Source organism: Canis lupus, chromosome 14 (genome assembly GCF_003254725.2).
Source record: "Canis lupus dingo isolate Sandy chromosome 14, ASM325472v2, whole genome shotgun sequence".
NCBI classification, from domain to species: domain Eukaryota; kingdom Metazoa; phylum Chordata; class Mammalia; order Carnivora; family Canidae; genus Canis; species Canis lupus.
The window spans coordinates 58,246,491-58,263,765 of record NC_064256.1 but is presented as its reverse complement, the minus strand read 5'-3'; the positions used below and the strand labels follow the sequence as shown (position 1 = coordinate 58,263,765).

The window sequence follows — 17,275 nt, the reverse complement described above, 5'->3', positions numbered from 1 at the left end:
ATGTTGATGTAATAAGCAAACAATCTACTTGTTCTATTCGAAGGCTTTCTTTTTTTTTTCATCTGCCTCCTTGATATCTGGAGGAAGACTTTTTTTTTTTTTTTTTTGGAGGAAGACTTATTTAAGCATCATACCCAACTCATAATTTAATAAAGTGCAATGCAGGTATTTTCAAAGGGCTAATATTTTTTGTTTGTTTGTTTCTCTCTTCTTTCAGTGGGATGTCACCTTTGCTGTCTTTCATTCCCATTACTTCCCAAGTTGCCTCTCATATTTTGCAGTTTTTACATACTTATCACTAAATAATTGGTTTCTTGAACATTCCTTTTGACTTCTTTGAACTACCAGTCTATGGAGACCACTGGATGGATAGTTTTGCTTTCTCATTATTAAATATAGTCCCTAACAATATGGAAAATTAGCATCCTAGCTCACAGAGAAAGCGACTTTTTGAAGCAGGGCTCCGTCTTAGCCAAACCCAAAAATATGTGGCATTGACTTAACAGCTGCATGGCAAAAAGTGAGAAAACTAATACTGGAGACTTTAAAAACAGTAATCCATGTTTGTAACAGCAAAAGATTTACTTAATCATCATCTGCAACAAGGAAGGAAAAAAGAAAACCAAAAAAACCACATGTATTTGCTGGGTCAGCTGTTCCAGGGGAGAAGCTAGAAACAGGAAGAATATGAACCCTTGCTGGGTTGTGCGAGCTTCTGTGGGGCTGGATTAAAACCCGTGTGGGAAGAGACGGGTTTATACCTGAACGAACTGGCCAGCTGGCGGGCACAGACGAAGGGATGAAGGGCTTTCCAAGCTGAAACCACCGATTCTAACTCCAAACAATGGAAGATCCAGAGTTTTGGTATAATATCTCTATTGGACAGTGTGCGGGAAAGAGAGAGAGAGAGGGAGGGAGGAAGGGAGCACGAGAGAGTGCTCAAATTTGAGACCTGAATTGAGGTGGGGCACATGGGAGCAAAGCAGCAGGAAATAAAGCAGATTTGATACCTTTGATTGGGGAAAACTGCCTGCCCTTAGGGACGAACGCAATGTCTAGCGAACTTGGACTTGTGAAGGGGTCTTGTTTGCAAAGAAACCATGAGGTTGAACTAAACACACCATTGACTTTTGGAATCACTGAGACCATTAGTCTTCCATAAGCAGTAGGCTTTAGAGGGAGTACGATACCCAGGGTGGAGGGCCCCAGAATACCCGTTCACAGAAGCTGTGACCAAAGAGCTCGATGGACAGGAGGCGTTTCTCGATGTGTAGAGCCAGGGGTCATGACAAACAATGGGCAAGATAGTTCCTCCAGGAGAAAAGAGCCAGGGCCTCATAAATGCTGGTGTTAATTTTTATTGTGACAGCCCAACAAATGGGCCCTTGTTAGAAACATGAGTCTTAATAATGCTCATCAAATTTTTAAAAAGAAATTTTTAAATTTCTTTTTTTTAATTAAATTTTTTTTTCTTTTTAATTAAAATTTTTAAAGAATTTGACTTGATTCATTTGTATTTGAGAAGAAGGGTGACCTCCAAAATGACTCAAAGGCCACACGTTATTGTTATTTATCATCTATACTCCAACAGAGGCTGTATTGTCTATTACAAAGTATATCGTTTTCCCTCTTCTCTACTAATCTGAACATGTAGGTAAAGGCACCCAGGCACGTGCACGTACATATCCATGTATAATTCTCTAAGAGTATAGCTACTTACATCAATGTTGAGGATTATAACCGCTATGTATACAGGACGCACGTTGCTTTCCTTTGTATAAGGACATATTTTGTCTACTACCCGTAGGCATTGCTAAGTACGAAGAGAAAATTTATTTTTAAGAATAAAGAAGACTTCTGGAAACAAGATAGGTGATTACACAGGGAGGAGGTGGGGATGTCTCAGTGATGTGGAAATGCACGAACATTTATATACTTATCATTTACTGGATACTCTGTTTTGTGTTAAGATATTTTACTCACAGTAACTACATGAGAATATTATTGTCCACATTTAAATGAGGAAATATGACAAAAATGAGTTTTTTCTTCACTTTGCACAACCAATAAGTCATAGACTGAGATATATTTTATAAGTGAAAGAGGTACTGAATTGACTCAGTGTAGGGATGACTTAACAAAACCACCTTCAGGAAAATCAGGTTACTCAAAAAGGACACAGCAGTTATTCAGGGATCATTTTACAAGAAAGAGTCGAAACTAGTATTGGGGGTGGTGGTAGGCAGATGGGACTCTACTTGAGAAAGGCTCCCTCTCTGCTGCTTTTCTGCTAGGCCCCATTTACTCATGTTCCACATTTTGCCTCTGAATAAGCCAAAGATGCTGCATTCCCAGTTCTAGGGGAAGCAAGAAAGTTAATCATTCTCTGAATTTTGCCCTAGGCCCCAAACACCTGATAACACCTAACAAGAGCCAGATCCCAAACACGTTCCAGGACTTAGCTTCAAACCAACCTGGGCTGACACTGGCATCAATGCCCCTACCTTTGATTATTTATGGAGTAGCACCTATTGTTCACTTCACATCTGCCCTTGGTTGGAACCTACCCTGAATTTCTGGAAGAATGTGTACCCTCGACCCTTTCCTAATTTAACCCCCTAGCTCTACGTGACATCAAGATTCACTCTCCTTTCCAAGCCCAGACACTCTGTCTGCTATGCCTGTTGTTTACACTACACAATAACCCCTCTTTTCAGTTCCTCTGGCTCATGTTTGATTCCTGCCCTGCACACAGCCAAGGACCCGATTGGCTAGTCCTGTGGGACCTGCTCCTGGGTTCCGACTGGGTCTGCTTGCATCAAAACTATTATTATATTCTCTTCTCCTTATTACCAACTTTTATTTTAGCGTGAAATTTAGATCAAAAGACTGCATATCAGCTACAAACACATTGATTTTTGAAATAAATTTACCTTTCTAATCATCATAGAAAGTCTGATTTAGTATACAATACAATTAGTATACAATTTAGTATACAATATTTTATTTTTTGGGAAAGTTACAGATTTATACAGCTGATTGGAGTACCCTTAAAACCTTGTAATTACAAATCTAAAATTTGAACATTAGACAAATTATTGAAGGAATCTTTGATAGATAATGACTGATTTGTGAATGATTACGCAATTCATTGGTCTAAATTCTTTTAAACATTGCCTGCTAAAACATTATCTCTAGGTAAATTATTGATGTATTCCTTTAATGAGAATATTACATGCAATTTAAACACGAACTATTTTAGCAGAAATTATTTTTTTAATTGGCTCAACTGCTGATTGTAATCAACAATTAATTTTTTCCTTTAAGAATCTGAAGTCTGATATCCCAGACACATACATTAGGCAAAGTAGTACTTCAAAAAAAAAAGACTATATGATGATTCTAAGACATGGGGCAGCAATAATACAAAACTATAAAAGGATGAACATTTAGATGGATTATAAATGCAACCATTTCATGAACACTTTAAAATATTATTGTAGAAAAGAAAAAATCAAAGCATTTATTTTCAAAATATTTTAATGACAAACAATATATTTCAGTGTAAAGGAAAATCTAGTTGTCTGTATCTGCCCTGCCATATGCATATAATAACCCTGGAAACCAGTGAGTGACAGCGACAAATGTTAATGACTCACAGGTCTATTCATTTTTGGCTGCTTCTCTACTAAGCAATATGCTGTGATTTGCAGAGATGACCTCTGCTAGATTTAGCTGTGATTGGCCACAGACTAAGTGTTGGGATTAAGTCTTCTCATTCTAGGACACAACCTAAAGGAGCAGCTCTCCTCTGGGACGTGGGGTTTCAGGGAAGAGGAAGGATTCAGAGGAGTAAACAGAAACATCCAGTGCCTCTTCCTGTTTCTGCTCAGAACTAGCAGAAACCACCCCAGCTTGGGGAACTCCTGTGCCCTCGTTCCAGGGCTCATTAGGAACAGTTCTACCCCAAAGTTATGTCAGGTGACGGTTTTACCAAATTTTGTTCACTATTTTACATGGGCTGAATATTTTGCATCTGCAATAACAGCCGAATGCCTGAACTATGAGTCTCTAATGCCAATGCCACGCTGTTGAGGTTTTGTCCTGGCAACGTTCTACATCTGGTGTCACTCTTGGCATCAGTCTGGTTTTGTCGTGATCATACACAACATTCAACTGGCAACTCTGATGTTCATAATGTCTTGCATTTAGGTCTTGCTTCAGCGTCTGAGAGTCTATAGTGACTCTTGAGTGCTCTACAGGGTTTATCGTTGCTGGACCTGGACGTAGGATGCAAGCTGGGTGAGACACTGCTCTGTGTGTTTCCTCGCTTTGGGATCCAGGATGAAGGGGCCTATCTTACATGGGATGTGTTCCCAGAGTGGTCAGTGCAAACACACAACATCTCTAAAAACCTCTGCTCGGTAATGGTAAATCTGTTCTATTTGTATTCCACTGGCAAAAAGAAGAAAGAAGAAGGAAAGAAAGAAAGAAAGAAAGAAAGAAAGAAAGAAAGAAAGAAAGAAAGAAAGGAAGGAAGGAAGGAAGGAAGGAAGGAAGGAAGGAAGGAAGGAAGGAAGGAAGGAAGGAAGGAAGAAAGAAAGAGAAAGAAAGAGAGAGAGAGAGAGAGAGAAAGAAAGAAAGAAAGAAAGAAGAAAGAAAGAAAGAAAGAAAGAAAGAAAGAAAGAAAGAAAGAAAGAAAGAAAGAAAGAAAGAAAGAAAGAGAAAAAGGAAAAAAAATTACCTGGTCAAGGCAAAGGTCACTGGAAAAGTAGACTTTTTTTTCCTCCGTATTAAACCATGGCAAGAGTGAGGAAAAGAGAAGTATCATGAATAAATAATACAAAATAGATAAATACCCCTGCATTTTTTATGTGCTACTGTTAGATCTACTTTATTTCATAAATAAGTATTCTTGAAAAATTATTTCACGAAGCTAGATGACACCATCATCAAGCTGGCTCATTTTGCCTCTCTATGTTGTAAAATTAATGCTATAGTAGTGTATACAAATCATCAATTTTAAATCTATAGCTTTCAATCTCTACACAATAGAACAATACAAAGACTCATGTTTCTGAAATAAAAGGCTGAGACAATTATTAAATAATTATAATTATAGTGACAAGTATTCAAAGTGTGAATGTTTCTAGACATGTTGTGCATCTGGCTAATCAATGTCTCCACCTATATGTTAAGATGTGTTGGAAGAGGAAATTATTGATATTTTCTGCTCTCAAAGGCGCTGCAGTAGCAGAGGATTTGAAGATTATTTGTTTTTACGTGACTAACATATGCATACGGTCATCGAAAAAAGAAAAGGAGCTGTCCTTGCCTACGTGCACGGTGTCATGGATTTCATCACCAAGGAAGGATGTGTGCAGTGATGGCAATTGCTATTTTTCAGCTTTGACAAAAATCTAGCAATGTTATTAATCAGAACGATTCTGTAACGAGTTTGAAATGAATCTGTGCACAAGTAGTTAGACACGCCTACAGGAGACGTTTTGTCACTAAACTTCTTTGAATATGACAAGTCACTAATTGTTTTGCATTGATATTTTATTAAAACATGGCATAAACTAGATTTAATTTATACATTAGAAACTAAAATCCTTGTTCATTAAGACCGGTCGACACCATTTCTTAGGCACACACAATGGGAATGAATATTACAGATATCGCCTTTTAAACTCAGACCAACCTCAAGAATCCTAAAATCACACAAAATGTTTTTATACCTGTAATGGGCATACCTATTACACCGAAAGCCTTGACTGTTTGCTTAGGGAATAGTGAGCGGCCCTCCAAAACCCATCTTTCCTTCCTTCTGGGAACATGGGAACAACGTATTTCTCTCTTCCCTCGCAGGGAGGAGCGTCCACCCAAGCAAATTACCAATGGAGTGTGAGCAGAAGTGATGTTTTCCACTCTCATGTTGAGTCCTCAGGATTGTGGCCGTATCCTCTCCACTGACAGAGCTGCTAGGGACCAAGCTGATTCAGCGTTGAGACAATGGAAATGCTGTACGGGATGTGGTTTCATGACGCTGGAGGTATCCAAGCTGCCAAATATCCACGTAGAACAGAATTGTTTTGTGAAGGCTGACGATTAATTTAGAACTATTACATAAAAGTGAAATAAATTTGCCTGTTTTTTTTTTTTTCCAAACGCTGTGATTATGAGGCTTATATAAACACCAAAGAACTCATTATGGTCATCTGATTTAGCAACAAGGTGGAGCAATTTTAATGCGACCTTCTTACGTGGCACATACCCAGAGAGGTGCTGAGATACAACCTTCTCATCAACGAAAGAGTCTCTCTTCTTTTTCACTTTGTCTTCACATAGGTTAGCGAGTGGTATGTTTTTGGTAACGAAAAGGATGGATCCCATTTTATGTGATTTTGCTAAATCACACAAGATCAATATGCCAAACATCAAAAAGTACTATTGCTAAGTGATATAGCAATAAAAACATATCAGTTTTGAGGTTCCTCACCTAAAGGTAAAATTAGTTATCGCAAATTTCTTTTCAACTTTGTGTTTAAAGATCTTCTTTTCAAAAAGAGATGTTTCAAAGATGGAATGTACTTGAAAGATTCACTAGAAAACAAACAATCTTCAAGATGACATTTGGAAGGATTATACACAAAGCCTAAAGATTCTTACTGATAATATACACAAAAAAAAGTCACTCTTCTGTATTTTAACTGCTTCTCTTGAAATCTAGGGCACTTGGGTGGCTCAGTCTGTTGAACGTTTTCTGCTCGTGTCATAATCCCAGGGTCCTGAGATCGAGTTCCACGTCGGGCTCCGTGTTTCTCAGGGCACCAGCTTCTACTTCACCCCCGCCCCCCGCCTGTCCCCTGCTTGTGCTCATTCTATCAAATAAATGAATAAATTAAAAAAAAAGAAATGTAATTTTTGAAGTTCCAGGAAAAATAACTGTTAAACATGAAATAAGATTCTCTGTGCTTTATTTAAGATGAGTTCTTTTCTACAGTTTAAACCTAGAAACGTACCTAGGAGCGGCAGGGATGTAGGCACTGGCATAAAGCATAAGGATGAATACACCCTCCTGGACAAAACCTGCTTGAAACCTATTAGTACTTTGTAAGTATTGACTGAGTTGTTTGATGCATAATTTTAATGACTCTTGAATTAGTTGTTTTTTCCCTTGATCCAGACAAATAACAGAATAAAAAAGTTTAATCATTACCCACTTGCTCATTAATGACTTTTAAGTGTCCATAGTTTGGGTTCTCCACAGTGTAGTCCTGAGAAGCCCAGGCGGAGAGAGAGGAGAGTGGGACAGAGAAGAGCCCACAGTGAACATATTCATGAGGAAGTTGCTCCTAAGAGCGACGACGGCTCCATCCTGCCTGGGTGTAGGGCCCTCCGAGCATCACCGTGAAACTCACCCAGGACCCTCTTACCTACTGGAAGCAGGTTGACCCTCGCACTCTCCTGTTAACCCTCATCCTGCCCCAGGGGGAGCGTTGCTCACAAGGGTGATAAGCTGCAGAATTGCATCTGATGGTGGGGAGCAAGCTCCCTTAGTGGTGGAGAAGCTCTCAGGCAGAGAAGGGAGACGGACCAGGGCTTCTGGTTAAGAAATGCTGCAAACCGCCTCTAGCTGCCGGTGGCCTCAGATGGCCCAAGGCAGACGTGCTGGCTCATCGATAGCATCTGCCCTCTCGACTTTGTGACTATTATACTGTGTCTGTTTATTCATCCAATATTCATGGAGCATCTTTCATTGGGAAAGAGTTCTAACTGCTTAGGAAATAATGATCAACAAAACAAAATCCTCATTCTTGTGGACGGTATTTTAATAGGGGAAGAGGGACCATAAAAAAAATGCGTATATAATTGGGTGGTATAGATAGAATGGTTAAGATTTATTTTTTTTAATTTTTTAAAAATATTTTATTTATTTATTCATGAGAGACCCAGAGAGAGAGGCAGAGACACAGGCAGAGGGAGAAGCAGACCCCCTGTAGGGAACCTGATGTGGGACTCGATCCCGGGACTCCAGGATCACACCCTGGGCCAAAGGCAGGTGCAATCCCCGAGCCACCCAGGTGTCTCAAGAATTAAGATTTAGACAGTAAAACTGCCTATATCCTGCTTTCCCCCCTCCCACAAGCACCTGTGAGTGACAACCAGCAGTTTGGGTTTAAGTAAATACTGTACTCTACAGGCACCTGAAAACAATGAAACAGGTTGTCTCTTGAATGAATTTTTATTGGTCAAGGACAATGTAGAACAATTAGTAGATTATATGAGGTGTTTGATTAAGTGATTACACTCCTTTCTGACTTTGAGAGAAATAATGAATTTTAAACTTTTTTGGATTCTTGACTTAACCTGCAAAAATTCTGACCATGTTTTAGAGTTAAAGAATAATATTTAAAATATTCATGTCACCAAAGAATATGCCTTGAGTCAAGCTGGATATGTCTTTTCTCACAGAAAATCTTCTTAACTGTGTTCAGAGCATATGCATTAATTATTAAATTTCCAGCCTGCAGCCTAGCACCTGACACGTAGTATGTGCTACATTATCTGTCCAAAGTATATACGCATGGACTTATTTTAAGCAATGATTTAAGTATCTTGAAATTATTATTGCATGAGCATTTTAATTTCCATATTTGTTATCAAGCCATCGTCGCATACATTTTTTTCCACATCTATTTAAATTTTTAAAGTAAGTTGGCTACAGGGTTTAAAGAGGAAAAAAATTATCCTAAAATTTAATTGAGAATGTTCTACAATAGAAATTGTTTAAGTTTTCAATACAGTGATACTTATCTTCTACTGAAATGCATGTTAATTGTGGAAAGCATGCCCCAAACACACAGTTCCTAAAATTTCCTATATGAAGTGTTTTTGGTATACAAATACCAGAAAATGTAAAAGATTAACTTTATGGGATAATGTATACATAAGTTAAGTTGCTGACTTCTCTTGATTATTTTTCTCTGAACCAGAAAAAATATATTAAAAAATCATAAGCCTCTAAATAAATAGTGGAGATTCTTGCCTCTAGGAATAGTTTTAATAAAACAATAGTGCTATATAAACATCATCTCTGTTGTTTCTTCTTCTTTGAGAAATATGATGCAGATTCCTTTAAATAACCATATTTTTGGGGGAGAGAGAGAGCATGAGCGGGGTCGGGAGGGAAGTGAGAGGGAGAGAGAGAATCCTGAGCAGGCTCCATGCCCAGGATGGAGCCCCGATACAGGGTTGATCTCACGACCTTGAGATCATCACCTGAGTTGAAATCAAGAGTCAAACGCTTAACTGATGGAGCCACTCAGGCGCCCCTAAATAACCATTTTAAACAAGTGAGATGGGACACCTGGGTGGCTCGGTGGTTGAGCATCTGCCTTCAGCTCAGGGCATGACCCAGGGTGCTGGGATCAAGTCCCCCATCGGGCTCCCTGCAGGGAACCTGTTTCTCCCTCTGCCTGTGTCTCTGCCTCTTCCTGTGTGTCTCTCATGAATAAATAAATAAAATCTTAAAAAAAGAAATAAACAAGTGATAAGGCACATCATAGCTTAATGTGAATAAAGCTTCAGACATCCCAAGGAAATTACTATGTCTACTACACGTGTATACACACACACACACACACACACACACACACACGAAGCAGAGGCTTCAGTTAAATTCTATGGTAATTAATAAAGTTTGTATCAAAGCATTATAGTCTGATACTTCCAAATGAATTTTTAAAATAATTTACATACATATTTTGGTTGATTCCAGAAACTGACAAAATAATGACAAAATCATGGTCATGTGATAATTACTTTCCAGGGATCATTTCTATTAGGTATGTAGCTTAATAATAGTATTTGTTAAGCTACATGTTTTAGATTTCCATGAACTTTTGATATTTGTGTTCTAAAAATGTATCTACATATCTACATTACACCCTACATTATAAAAGAAAAATATAACGTTGGAGAAGATGTGTTTCTTAATCTATATTCACAAGGTATTCTTTGTGTTCAGTTGAGGATGACTTGAGATCTCCAATATAGATTTGTATAGATTTGTTTTTAATGACTTGAGATTCTGAGAACAGCCTTCCTTCCTCATGATGGCATTCTCAGTTCAGATTCCCAAAACACAGGCCTGGTAATAAGTCACGTTTCTGCTACACAAATAGGTAGTGTTATGCTATAGGGCAATGGTGGCCTGGTGTTGAATAAGCATAAGGACACTGTGCCTTAGGGGGGAAAAAACCCTAATTCTAAAATATAAGTGTCACGTTCATTGGATATATGTTAATCCTTACTTACTTGTCTCAGACATATCCTCAAACAAGTTTCCAATCATCTATAGGGAAAATGTAAAAGAAGTTCCTGGGTGGTTCAGTGGTTGAGCGTCTGCCTTCAGCTCAGGGTGTAACCCTGGGGTCCTGGGATCTAGTCCCATGTCAGGCTCCCTGCATGGAGCCTGCTTCTCCCTCTGCCTGTGTCTCTGTCTCTGTCTGTCTCTCATGAATAAATAGATAAAGTCTTAAAAAAAAAAAAAAGATGTGGAAACGGACCTTATGGCCATTTCCAAATATCTAATTATTTCAATAATTTTGCTTTACTTAGATCATATCTACAAAGGTGATGTACATTGGTGCATTTAATGTAACAATAAAGCCGGTACATGTGATCCATTCATTATATCTCAATCTGGTTGCATGTTTAGATTCGGTCATATTTTCTTTCATGTGACCTGGTTTTATTATATACACAGTTCCTACCATATTGTGTCAGATACTGAAAAAGCCATGGAATAAGCAAACAAAAGAAACAATCCTTCCCTTCTAGTAGTCATAACAGCTTAAAACATTTTACTTAGGGATAGCCAGCACAGAAATAAAGCTTATTTTGTATTGAGGGATACTTGGTAGGACACAATTAATTTGGGTCTGAGTTGAAGAAATTAAGTAGGAGAGCCGTTTTTTTTCCTCCACCTTTTTTTCATCTTCTATATCTTTCATCTCCCCCACCCCAACCCTGCTTTCAGCTTTCCCCTTCTTGTCTCCTTCCTTGCCCACCTCCCTCCCTCCCTCGGTCTTTCTGTCGCATAATTGTATTCGATTATAGTCAGGAAAACAAATAAGAAAACCTGAATTCTTGTCTGCCCAGTGCTGAATTGAGCCGAATGCACAGATGGAAGTGAAGTGAAGGACATGAAATATTCCATATGTTGGTATTAAGCACCGAATACGTATCACGTCCTGAGGTGTATAAAAGAATGCCACACATTCTTTAATTTTCTTTTTCAGGGAAAGTTGGAGTCTATTCTTATTTCCTTTGAATCTGGGCTGGCTCAAAACTGCTTTGATCAATAGAGGTCTGTGCTCACACTCTAAAACATGTAGCAACTTCCATCTTAGCCTCTTGGAGCCTGAGTTACCATAAAAGATGTCCAAATGTCCAACTACTTAGGTGGGAAGACCATCTGGGGAGGCCCTAAAATTATATGGAAGAGGGGTTCTGAGCTCAGCCTTCAGTCTTTCCTCCCCCACGTGCCAGACAGAGGAGTGAAGCCATCCTGAACCATCCAGATCCATCTAACCGCCAGCCAGATACTACCACTGGGGCATTGCTAGGGCATGAAACAGGAAAGCCACCCAGGAGCTGTGCCCATATTCATACCTTACAAAACAGTGAGGCATATTCAGGTGGTTGTTGTCTAAAGCATTCAGTAATCTGTTGCTTATGAATAGATAAAGATCATGCCCTGCAAACATGAGAGAACTCTACTGAGTGTGCTGTTCATATGATTACGGCATATTTTTTCACATTATCAATGACATTTCACATCTAAATATTGTGGTTGTGACTTGGACTGGGTCCGAGTTGAGGAAAGAGAAGAGAATAGCACTGAATGGTTTCTTCCATCAAACACCTTGATATATTCTCTTTTCCCCTTCCTTTGTTTTATGATTCTAGAAAAAGGAACAGGGCCCTGACAGGAGTACAGATACACAAACAGGACAACCTTAGTGGAATGAGTCAAAAGCTAGCCAGCTTGTTGTCAACCCCCGTTAGCACTGATCGAAAGGAGAGACGCCTCCTCAACTGGGGTTGGAAGCTGTGATTCAGTGAGGGCATCGCTGCTTATAACTCTCCAAAGAAGTTACTGGAGAAGTCATGCTCTGTTCAGGCAACTTGCCGTAAGTCTGAAATCATTTTTTTGTGTGTGTGTTTCAGCAGCTCCCAGCTCTGTGACACAGTTTCAAGTTGTGCTTCAGTTTTCCTTTGAAGCTTTTTCTTTCCTTTTTTTTTGCCTACTCCACTGCTTATAAAGGCCCTCTTTCAGCTTTTAAAAAAGATAAAAGGGTTGCATGAAAGTCAATTATTTTCAGAAGAGTAAGATGGAAAAACAATAATAGGAATGGAGAAGTTGGGTGAGACACAATTTTGTGACCTACTTAAAACAGGTCAAAACATTTGAGATTTCTTGATGTCAACTGTTCAAACTGAGTTTAATAACATGTAGTCTTCCAGTCCACATACATAGAGAATTCTGTTCTGTGGTTGCATTGCCCTGGGGAAACGTCACCCAAATAAGACACAGGCGTGTGGGTAGTCACATCATTATCTGTCAGCTTATGCTGGTTTACTACTGACACAGAACTATAGAGAACTTCTCCCCTGAGAAGTGTGACTAAACAGTATTGGAGAAATATCTTCTCTGCTATGACCAAATAATTTGAAAAAATATGGAAAGCTGAGTTGGCTTATTTTGTGTTCATAAAAAATCCAAAGTAAAAGTCAGAATTTAAGAAGTCACCAGACATTTCGTTGCCCAATTTTCACAAAATATTTCAAGTATTTGAAAAAATATGGAACAGTACCCAAATTTCATCTTTACAAGGAAAAACCAACAATCTATTGCCAAAATCTTAGATGATTTTCTACTACCAGTTGCTTTAATGAAATATACAGCAAAAAATAAAGAAATTCTACAGTTTGAAATAGTGACTTCCAACAAGGGCTGCTGAGTTCCTATTGAAATACTCATGAGAACACAGAAAAAAGATACAATGTTATAAAACTACTAAGAACTGGGGGTGCCTGGGTGGCTCAGTCCATTAAACATCAACTCTTGATTTCACTCAGGTCATGATCTCAGGGTGGTAGGATCTAGCTGTTTTGGTCTCCACATCGGCATGGAGCCTGCTTACGATTCTCTCCCTGCCCCTCTCCACTGCATGTGCGTACACATTCTCTCTCTCTCTCTCTCTCTCTCTCTCTCTCTCTCTCTCCTTCTTAAAAACAAAACAAACTACTAAAACCTGAACCTCTGGTCAAGAGTTTTCCAGGTCCCAAAGAAATCGTCACCAGCCATAGCAGAGATAGGACCTTAACACAAAAAAAATGAAAGGTGTTGAGAAGATGATGGCAGGTTTCCATCCAATCCCAGAGAAAACAAGTCTTCCCATACCAGAAAGGATAAATATATGTTCCATTTTCTTGCCAAAACTTACATCCATACACCTTACAGGAGTAGCCTCTGTTTTTTTAAATTTTGTTTTGTTTTGTTTTTCCAAGAATGTGAACCACATTGGATGCTCTAGTTCTCATTCATTTCCATTTCAGGGCTGAGCTGGACATCCAGTGGCCTGTCAGAGCTTAAGATGTGAAGTTCATCACAGGGAGGACAGAGATAGAAAAAGCTGGAGTGTTGGTGTGTAACAGGTTACAGGCGCTCATGCTTCAAATATTCCAGTAATAAGTTCCTGTCATTAAAAAAAAAGAAAGCCCTTTCATTCCTTTCCCCCCTTTTCATTTCAGTAGAATACTAGTTGGGGACACATTTTACAATTCAGATGCATTTCTGACTTGAAGAATTAGAAGAGCAGAAATAATTTACCTATTCTGTTTATGTCAAAACCTGAGCCAAGTCAGAGCTCTCCCCATTTAACGACTGGGAAACAAAGAACATCTGAATTCCTTAATAAAGCCAATGAGAAAAAGTCAACATAACAAGTAAAATAGCAGTGAAGATAAATATGAAAAATATAATTGAGTTCTCCTAAAAATTCAAGAAAATATTGACCATATAAAATAGATAAGAGGTGAGATAGCAATTAATTCAAATGAAAAGCGTAAGTGACTAACAAAGCATGGGGAGGTTGGTAGGAGGGGAGGGACACTCTCACTGGGATATGAAAATATTATAAGACATTTAAACATTTGTAAAACTTGACCTATTTTTTAATGAAAACAATATAAAATTTAATTAGTCATACCAATGAGAACTGTAGGAATGTACCTTATAATCCAAATAATAAAGACAAATATTTAAAATAGGAGAACATTAAATATAGGCTATTGATAATACAACAATAAATAACAGGTATAAAGGACAGGGAATGAAATGCAACTAAAGGGTAACATGTATCCTTGAAAATAAAAGAAAAACTGATCTAAATAATATAAACATGAATCTAAAAGTAAGAGAAATTGCAAAAATAATTCTTGAGAGAGCACATAGTAATAAGTGTTCAATTACAACAGTCTGGCTAGAAAAACTTTGATTTTTATCAATAGAATCAAACAGAAAGTAGAATCAGTTGTATACATGTTAAAGTATTTCTAATAAAAATGGTGATTTAAATGTGAAAAAATGAGGAATGATAAATAAGTAAGGCTATCTGAGAACATATTTAAAAACTATATATGAAAACCCAATATGAGTATATTTTATACCAAGTTATTGATATGCATTCTAACAATATAGTACATAAGACATGATGTGCATGAATGAAATCATATATGGAGTAGTTTGATGAAAGTCAGAATTTATCACTTAATTCCTGCTAGGTACTATCCTAGTGTTTAACACAAGTGAACTTATTTAATATGCATGATAATTTTTTTTTCATGATAATTCTTTCACTTATGTGCTTGTGTCCATTGTCCATTGTTGCTGTGGAGAAGCAAGAATAGAACTGTCCCCTCAAAGGTTCTAGAATTGGATTAAGAATCCAATTGAAATGAGACAGATTAACAGGAGACAATTACATTTAATATTGACATGGAAATTCCAAAGACAGGCAAAGTGAGGGATATACATCACTCTGAATTAAGGAGAAGGGGTAGGGGTCTGGGACTTCAGAGGAAAGGAATGCATTTCACAGGGTGATACGAAGAACAGATGTTTGGTAATGAGATGTTTGCCCTACTATATAAATGGGTTTCTCATATAAAAATTATATCTGTTAACAGCTCTTATTTTGGGAAAGACCCTCAATTTAGATTCTTCTGTGTGGCTAAGGGAGGGACAAAACTTTCTCTTAAACCCAAAGGCTCTCAGGTACCTTCAGCTCAAAATAATCCACATGACAAAGAGGCACATTCTAGGGGGAGGTGGAGTGGGGTGTTTCCTGAACCCCTTCACTCCCATGACAAATCACTTCAAATTTAGGGCCTTAAAACAACAAACCTACTATTCATAGTTTCTGTAGGTTAGTTGTTCAATGAGATTTTTTGCCAGTCTAAAATCAAGGTGTCTCAGGGCTGTGTTCCTTAATGGCAGCTCCAGGGAAGAATCACCCTCTAAACTCACTTAGATGTTGGCTGAATTAACTTCCTGTGGTTGTAGGACTGAGGTCCCCCATTTCCCTGCTGGCTCTCTGCCAAGTACCATTTTCAGCTTTTAGCGGCTGCACACATTCCTTGACATGTGTTCAGAGCCAGCAACTGTGAGATAAGTCCTTCTCACACACGGAATCTCTCTCCTGCTTCTACTTTACACAAGCATCTCTGGCTGCCTCCTTCCTTCTTTCTTCCTCTTCTGCATCTAAGGGCTCATGCAACTACTTTGAGCCCACCTGTGTAATTCAGGAAAACCTCTCTATTTTAATGTCAGCTGATAAGTAACCTTAATTCTATCTGCAAAGTCCCAAGACAGTGGTACCTAGGTTAGCATTTGATGGAATAACCAGAAGGTGAGACTCTTGGGGGGAACATCATCACAATTTTTCCTACCATAGCATTATTTTTATCTCAGCTTTACAGATGAGTAAACTAGGTGCTAAGAGGTTAAATATCCACTAAGGATATAGGGTCAAAGGCAAAGAAGCCGGATCTTGAACCTAATTACTCCATCTCCAGAGTCTATGGTAGCCATCATTATAGATAAAGAATTATGCCAAAGAACAAATCCTAGCATAACACTATGTTATTGGTGATTCTAATGCATCAGAAATGAGGACAATTACTAGAACCCTGTGACACAGAATTCACTAACATTAATTCCAAGGTACTAAATATTTAAATATAAAAGATAACATTTCAAAAGTACTAGAAAAAAAGTGTCAGTGAATTTCTGTGTCAATCTGAGATGAAAAATGAATAACTAACTAAAAGAAAAAACACACAGAATGAAAACAACATTACCTTTGACTATATTTATAAATCGGTACTTTATTTCCAAATCTATAATAAAGGGGAAAAATTCCTTTATAAAATTCATTCCCTAGGTAAAAGTTCTTAAAAATCAATGTATAAAATTAATTGTATTCAGAAATACCTGCGTAAACAATTAGAAGACATTAGAGATGAAAAAGGATCTTCCTGTTGCCTCTAAATTTTGGCTAAGATGAGACAGAGGACAGCAATGTGCAAAGATGGCCTTCCCCTTCCCCTTGGCTCAACTAAACTTCAGACAGCCTCCCTCACTGGAGGCCCTGACCTTGCTTTCCTCAGAACATTCACTTTAGGAAAACACATATTTGTAAATTCTTTCTCTGTCCTGTTAACATGTAAATCTTTTTTAAAAGCCTCTTGCCAGCATCACAACCTAAAATGCCTGTCTGGAGGACTGAGAGCCATCCTTCGAAATGTGCTCCTCAAGGAAGACAGAGTACCTATCAGGAACCAAACTCTGGTGGGAGCCTTGCTCCACGTTGTAAAACTACTTCCTGCTGTGACGATAAGAAAAGGTTATTTTTTCCAGTGGGTAAAGCCAATTAGCAAACACAGGTGGCCTAAGACTCCCCCCACTCCAGCTCTTAAAAACTCTCTGACCCTTTAGTTCAGCAGGACTGAGCTCAGACTGAGCGCTGGCCTCTCTGGCCTACTGCGAGACTGTAATAAGTCCTCCTTGCCTGTTCAGCTTTGTGCAGGGCAGTCTTTGCTTTGACAAAACACTTATATTGGACAAGGGAGGGGAACCCAGAAATTATAGAGAGGTTGGGAAACGAATGAGAACGAATGAGAAGAGACAGGGAAAGAA

At 38.4% G+C, this 17,275-nt stretch overlaps 1 long non-coding RNA gene across 1 annotated transcript; it reads left to right on the top strand.

Moving 5' to 3' along the window:
• The first annotated feature begins 711 nt into the window (after nucleotides 1-711).
• LOC125752502 (uncharacterized) lies at nucleotides 712-6,860 on the top strand. Its single transcript, XR_007402145.1, has 2 exons — nucleotides 712-864; nucleotides 5,872-6,860. It is a non-coding gene; the product is annotated as an uncharacterized LOC125752502 (long non-coding RNA).
• The last annotated feature ends 10,415 nt before the right edge of the window (nucleotides 6,861-17,275 follow it).